This window comes from Macrotis lagotis, chromosome 2 (genome assembly GCF_037893015.1).
Source record: "Macrotis lagotis isolate mMagLag1 chromosome 2, bilby.v1.9.chrom.fasta, whole genome shotgun sequence".
Classification (NCBI taxonomy): domain Eukaryota; kingdom Metazoa; phylum Chordata; class Mammalia; order Peramelemorphia; family Peramelidae; genus Macrotis; species Macrotis lagotis.
Genome location: NC_133659.1, coordinates 124421826 through 124429105, shown reverse-complemented (window position 1 = coordinate 124429105; position 7280 = coordinate 124421826). Strand labels below are relative to the sequence as shown.

The 7280-nt window shown below is 38.8% G+C and overlaps 1 pseudogene; it reads right to left on the bottom strand.

Annotated features, from left to right (window-relative positions):
- Positions 1 to 684: 684 nt before the first annotated feature.
- On the bottom strand, positions 685 to 1686 carry LOC141511173 (glyceraldehyde-3-phosphate dehydrogenase-like; annotated as a pseudogene).
- Between the last annotated feature and the right edge of the window lie 5594 nt (positions 1687 to 7280).

The following is a 7280-nucleotide window of genomic DNA, read 5'->3' as shown; positions in this document are numbered from 1 at the left end:
ACCGGTCCTGGAGTCAGGAGTACTTGGGTTCAAATCCGGCCTCAGACACTTAATTACCTAGCCCTGTGACCTGGGGCAAGCCACTTAACCCCATTGCCTAGCAAAAACCTAAAAAACAAAAAGAGAGAAGCTGGCTCACTTCCATCTAACGTATGGGGAGGTGTGGCCCTCGGCTAACACCTGTTATTTGTTATATGCGTGCTTAAAAAAAAAGCAAAAACATTCACCCACACTTTCAGCATGCCTAAGAAAAGAGGGCCCTGCACACATAGACATTTGTTTGTTGTTGTTGTTGGTGGTGGTGGTGGTGGTGGTGGTGGTTTTTTTAGGTTTTTGTAAGGCAGTGGGGTTAAGTGGCTTGCCCAAGGCCACACGGCTAGGTAATTATTAAGTGTCTGAGGCAGGATTTGAACTCAGGTACTCCTGACTCCAGGGCCGGTGCTCTATCCACTGCACCACCTAGCTGCCCTACATTTGTTTTTTTTTCCTGAATATGGTGACTTTATTGATGGTACACAATAAAGGACTCTAGACTTCTCCCCCCTACTACCAGGGTGCTTTGGGACAAGGATGTGAATGGGGCACAGGATCCCCGGTAGAGGAACGCATGTTAGGGATGTGGGCTCCCCAGTGATGTAACTTTTTTGGCTGGGGATGAAGATGATTCATCCATGGCTTCCCATTTTATTCTTTGGAGTCCATGAAGACCATGAGGTCAACTACACTGTTGCTATAACCATACTCGTTGTCATACCATGAAATAAACCTGACAAAGTGGTCATTGAGAGCAATACCAGCGCCTGCATCAAAGGTAGAAGAGTAGGTGTCGCTGTTAAAGTCAAAGCATATAACCTGGTCCTCTGTGTAGCCCAGGATGCCCTTCAAGGGTCCCTCTGATGCTTGCTTCACCACTTTCTTTGTTTCTCCAGGCGGCAGGTCAGATCCACAACAGATACATTGGGAGTGGGAACACGGAAAGCCATGCCTGTGAGCTTTCCATTCAGCTCAGGGATGACCTTGCCTACAGCCTTAGCAGCTCCAGTGGAAGCAGGGATGATGTTTTGGGCAGCACCACACCCATCATACCACAGCTTGCCAGAAGGACCATCCACAGTCTTCTGGGTAGCAGTAATAGCATGCAGTATGGTCATGAGTCCTTCCACAATGCCAAAGTTGTCATGAATGACCTTGGCCAAGGGGGCCAAGCAGTTGGTGGTGCAGGAGGCATTACTGACAATCTTAAGGGAATTATCATATTTCTCATGGTTCACTCCCATCACAAACATTGGGGCATCAGCAGAAGGGGCAGAGATAACGACCTGTTTGGCTCCACCCTTCAAGTGAGCCCCAGCCTTTTCCATGGTGGTAAAGACACCAGTGGACTATACAACATACTCAGCTCCAGCATCTCCCCATTTAATACTGGTGGGATCCCACTCCTGGAAGATGGTAATAGCTTTTCCATTGATCACCAGCTTTCCATTCTCAGCTTTGACAATGCCCTTGAACTTGCCATGGGTGGAATCATATTGAAACATATAAACCATGTAGTTGAGGTCAATGAAGGAAGGGGTCATTGATGGCCACAACATCTACTCTGCCAGAGTTGAATGCAGCTCTGGTCACCAGACTCCCAGTGCAGCCAAATCCATTGACTCCAACCTTCACCATCTTGGTTCAGGAATGCGACTGACCAGAGCAGCCAGATCCTTGCAGGGAGCTTGGAGAAGAGCTGAGAGCCCATTTGTTTTTTGTTTTTTTTAAGAAAGATTTTATTTATTTTGAGTTTTACAATTTTTTTCCCCTCCATTCTTGCTTCCCTCTCTCCACCCCCCACAGAAGGCATTCTGTTAGTCTTTACATTGGTTCCATGTTATACATTGATCTTTAGCTGAAATATGTTTGGTTTTTTTGAGTTGAAAAGAACAAAAAGAGAGAAAGCATTCACTGACACTTTCTTACTTAAGAAAACAGGGCTCTGTATATATATATAAAATATACCATCATCTTTCTGGGCCTATCTCCTTCAGGTCAAAAGTCAGAACATATGGAATACAAGAGTGAGGTTCTGTGGTAAGTTTTAGCTCCTTGGCCTGGGAAGACTTAAGTCCATGGTTCAAGTTGTAATAATTCTTTTAAAAATTCCTTTATAATGAATAAGTCATTACTGGAGGAAAGGTTTGGTTATTTCCTATTGTTTGTAGACCTGAAGTAATTTTCTTAAAATCATTTAACTTGCTTTTCAAATACAGGCTTAATTACCTAGTATTAATTCAAAGTTATAGAGTAAAAACCAACAAAACACTTTCCTTACAACTCAGTACAATAGAGAGTGCAAATATTACTGTCCTCAGGAGCAGTGACTTGCCCAAAGTCACTTATCATTATTCTTATTCTTACACAAATTCTCTGATTCTTAGCACTCTTTCCACTAGGCTATATTGCTTCATATCAAAGATATCAATTAGGACTAGCAAGCCTTCCTGAGTAGGCTTGTAAGCTACCTTCTAGTAAAAATAACCTTATTACTTAGCACTGATACAATAACTTCCAAGAACCAAATCCACAATAGTGAATGTGAGGTAAATAGTGTTTAATCATGTACATTTTACAGTTGAGTTGCTTTTGATTTTCCTTTTTATCCCCCTGCCTTTTACTTATTTATTCATTTTCTCAATTATTTGTAAAGATAATTTTCAACATTCATTTTTGTAAAGTCTTTTACTTCTCACCCTTCCTACCACACTTTCATCTCCCATCCTAGGATAGCAAGTAATTGATATAGCTTAGATGTGTGCAATCATGTTGCACATATTTCTCTTTGTCATGCTGTGAAAGAAGAGTCAGAACAAAAGTGAAAAACATGAGAAGGAAAGAACAATTTTTTTTAAAAAAACTGAAGATAGTATGCTTTGATCTGAATGCAGGTGCCATAGTAATTTCTCTGCATGTGGATAACATTTTCCATCAAAAGTCTTTGAGAGGGTAGCTAGGTGGTGCAATGGATAGTGCACTGGCCCTGGAGTCAGGAGGACTTGAATTCAATCCAGCCTCAGACACTTAATAATTGCCTAGCTGTGTGACCTTGGGCAAATCATTTAACGCCATTGACTTAAATAAATAAAATTTATTTACTTATTTAGTTTCGGATTAAAATGATTTTTATTAAGATATCTTAATAAAATGGTACAACTCTCTCATGATGGGTGAGAAGGGCTGGGGAACCCCAAAATACAAGCTCTTTTATGCAGTTTGAAAGGCTTTGTTCTTGCCCCTTTATAAAAAAAGTTTTTGATAATTGTCTTGGATCATTATATTGCTGAGAAGAGCTGTCTATCATAGTTCATCATTATACAATGTTGCTGTTAAAGTATACAATTTTATCATGGTTCTGCTCACTTCTCTCAGTAAGTCTTTCCATGTTTTTCTGAAATCTGCCCACTCATCACATTACAGTCATATACCCCAACTTGTCCAGTCTTTCCCCAACTGATGGGTGTTCCCTCAATATCCAATTCTTTGCCACCATTAAAAGAACTGCTATGAATATTTTTGTACATGTGGATCTTTTCCCATTTTTGTGACTTCTTTAGGATACAAAGTAACTGTATTGCTGGATCAAAGAGTAAGCAAGGTTTTATAGCCCTTTGGGCATAGTTCCAAATTGCTTTCCAGAATGGTTGGATCAGTTTACAACTCCACTAGCAGTGCATTAGTGTCCCACTTGTCCCATATCAACTCCAACATTTATTATTTCTCTTTTCTGTCATATTGGTCATATTGATAGGTTTAAGGTGGCACTTCAAAGTTGCTTTAATTTGTATATCTTTAATTAACAGTGTCAAAACATTTTTATATGCCTATAGATAACTTTAATTTCTTCATCTGAAAATTACCTATTCATATCCATTGATCATTTATCAATTGGAGAATGTTTTGTATTCTTATAAATTTGATTTGAGTTCTCTTTATATTTTAGATATTAGGTCCTTATCAGAAGTACCGACTGTCAAAATTGTTTCCCAGTTTTCTGCTTTTCTTTTAATCTTGGTTGTTTTGGTTTTTCTTTGTGTAAAAACTTCTCAATTTAAGGTAATCAAAATTAGACAGTTTGCATTTCTCCATTTCATATTTGATCATAAATTTTTCTCTTCCCCATAGATCTATGACTGGTAAATGATACCCTGCTCTTCTAGTTGACTTATGGTATCACCCATTATGTCTAAATCATGTACCCATTTTGACCTTATCTTGGTATAGGGTATGAGATGTTGGTCTATGCACAGTTTTTGTCATACAGTTTTCTCAGCAGTTTTTGTCAAATATTGAGTTCTTATCCCAGAAGCTGGAGTCTGGATTTATGGAAAGTGTGGGAGAAAAGAGATATTAGACTAACTACCAAACTGGCTGTTGTGCTGAGCTCATTGCTGTATGCCTGTGAAACCTGAACAATAAGCCACCACCATTCTAGGAAACTGAATCGATTCCATTTAAATTGTGTTAGGAAGATTCTGAGGATCGCCTGGTAGGAGAAGATACCAGACTCTGAGGTCCTTTCTTTCTTCTTTTGTTATAAGAGAAAGATTTTTATTTATTTTGAATTTTACAATCCCCCCATCTTGCTTCTCCCCCTACCTCCCCACAGAAGGCAGTTTGTTAGTCTTTACATTGTTTCCATGGTATATATTGATCTATTGAATGAGATGAGAGAGAGAAATCATCCTTAAGGAAGAAAAATAAAGTATAAGAAATAGCAAAATTACATAAGATAATGTATTTTTTTTTAAATTAAAGGTAATAGTCGTTCAAAATCCACACTTCTTTCTCTGGATACAGATGGCATTCTCCATTGCAGATACCCCAAAATTGTGCCTGATTGTTGCCCTGATGGAATGAGCAAGTCCATCAAGGTTGATCATCACCCCATGTTGCTGTTAGGGTGTACAGTGTTTTTCTGGTTCTGCTCATCTCACTCAGCATCAGTTCATGCAAATCCCTCCAGACTTCCCTGAATTCTCATCCCTCCTGGTTTCTAATAGAACAAGTGTTCCATCACACATATATTTGAGGTCCTTTCTTAAATATTCAAACACTACTATAGAGAGCACAATTCACATGTGTTGAATTGTTCAATTGTCAAATATATGCTTGACAAAAAGACTATTTTATGGGACACTCTCAAGGTCTCTCTGTCCCCCCCCCTTTTGTTTTTGCAAGGCAATGGATTGACTTGCCCAAGGTTACACAGCTAAGTAATTAATTGTCTGAAGATTTGAGCTCAGGTCCTCTTGAATCCAGTGTTGGTGCTTAATCCACTATGCCACCTAGCTGCCCCTCAAGGTCTCCCTTAAGAACTTTTAAATTGATTGTGCAGCATGGGAGATACTGGCACAGGACTGCCCAGCATGAATGTGCCCTCATCAGAGAAGATGCTGTGCTCTATGAGCAAGGCAGAATGGAAGCTGCCCAAAGGAAATGGGAGATGAGCAAGTTTCAAGAACCCAACCCAGAGGTTCACATGGACTATTTGTGTCTGACTTCTATGGAGCACTCAGAGCTCTTGTTGGTCCAATCAACTGCAGTTAGACTCATCATAACTTGCCTCTAACATAGTGATGTCATTTTGTTTCTCTTCAATAAAAAAGGACAGGAACTAACTAATAGCTGCTTACTACTGTGAATTCTGAACGTAATCTATTCCACTGATTCAACACTATTTCTTACCCGGTAACAAATAGTTTTGATAACTTCCACTTTATAATATGGTTTTATATATCTTGGACCCTGACAGTCATGAGGCTATGAGGACATGACAGATAAAGTATACAGTCTGCCTAAGTAAGCCTGAGATTTGATTTGGGTTTTCCCTTTTGTTTTTTCCTAATTTTAGATGAATGAGTTTCTATATAGACATGGACATGGTCAAGTTTAGAGGTGACCTTGTAAATTTGAGAGATCTGGAGGTTCTGGATATTTTTGTGTGGAACCTACTAGAGGTTCTGGGTAATTTTTGGCAACTATTCCAACATTCTTGGAGTAGATTTAACCGCCAGACAAAAGGATGGCCTTTTTCACCAAATCACATGGACTTAGAGTTGTAGTTGAGTTAAGGTAAAATATAAAATGTGTTTTCAGTAATCCTACAACCTGCTTTGTATTCAAAGTATCAGCCCATTAAAACAGTTATTTTTTACAAATAACTGCTGAATCTTATTTTAAGTGATGTTTTAATATTAATTAACATTTATTTTATGTGTAGGAAATAAAAATTTGTCTTGCCTGTCATTTACATGTATATTAAGTATCATTTCACTCCCTCATTTTGGAGAGAGCTTGAAATAAAACAATCTTTTAAGAAGTTTTTCCTTGCAGTGCCATAGTTGGGGTTTGTTGAGCTAAAGAATATGTGAAAAGGTATCATTGTATGTCAGAGTCCAGTCTCTCCCCAGAATGACCCTGGTCAGGAATGAATGCAAAGATCCAGAGTGGAGAGGGAGCCATTCAAGAGAGGGTATAAACACTCTCCCAGTTCCTTGAGCTAGCAGTAGTTCCTTAAATGTTAGATACAGTAACAACAGCATTTACAAAGCACTTTAAGGTTTGTAAAATAGTTTCCATATATGTATAATTGATCTTCACAACAGCCCTATGAGGAAGGTATTTGATTAACCTTATTTTACAGATGGAAAAACTGAGATTAAGACTAAGAGAGGTCAAGAGTCATACATCTGGAAAGCATCTGAGATAGGATTTGAAATCTATTCTTCCTGACTCCAAGTTCATTCCTCTACTACATGACTTAGTTTCCTCTTAATATACATTAACTATATACCATTATGTTAGTATTATGTTTATATGTATATTATATATGTTCCTGCACATATATATATCTTTTTTTAAGTTGCCTTTTTTTTTTATTGCAAGGCAATGGGGTTAAGTGGCTTGCCCAAGGCCACACACTAGGTAATTATTATGTGTCTGAGGCCAGATTTGAACTCAGGTACTCCTGACTCCAGGGCTGATGCTCTATCCACTGCACCACCTAGCTGCCCCTTGAGATAATCTCTTGTATTCAGTGCACCTGTAAACAAGGAGATTAACATCCCCAGACTTTGATCCACTTCCATTTTAAACGAATGCATGCCTCTCTGTATTGCACTCTTTTCAAACTATAAAATTTTCAATGTTGTTGCCAAGCCACTGAGTCACCTAAACATAGTTCCTGGATTAGTTGAACAGTGGAAACAACACAGGTGCAAGATTTCTTTGAATACTGGGAA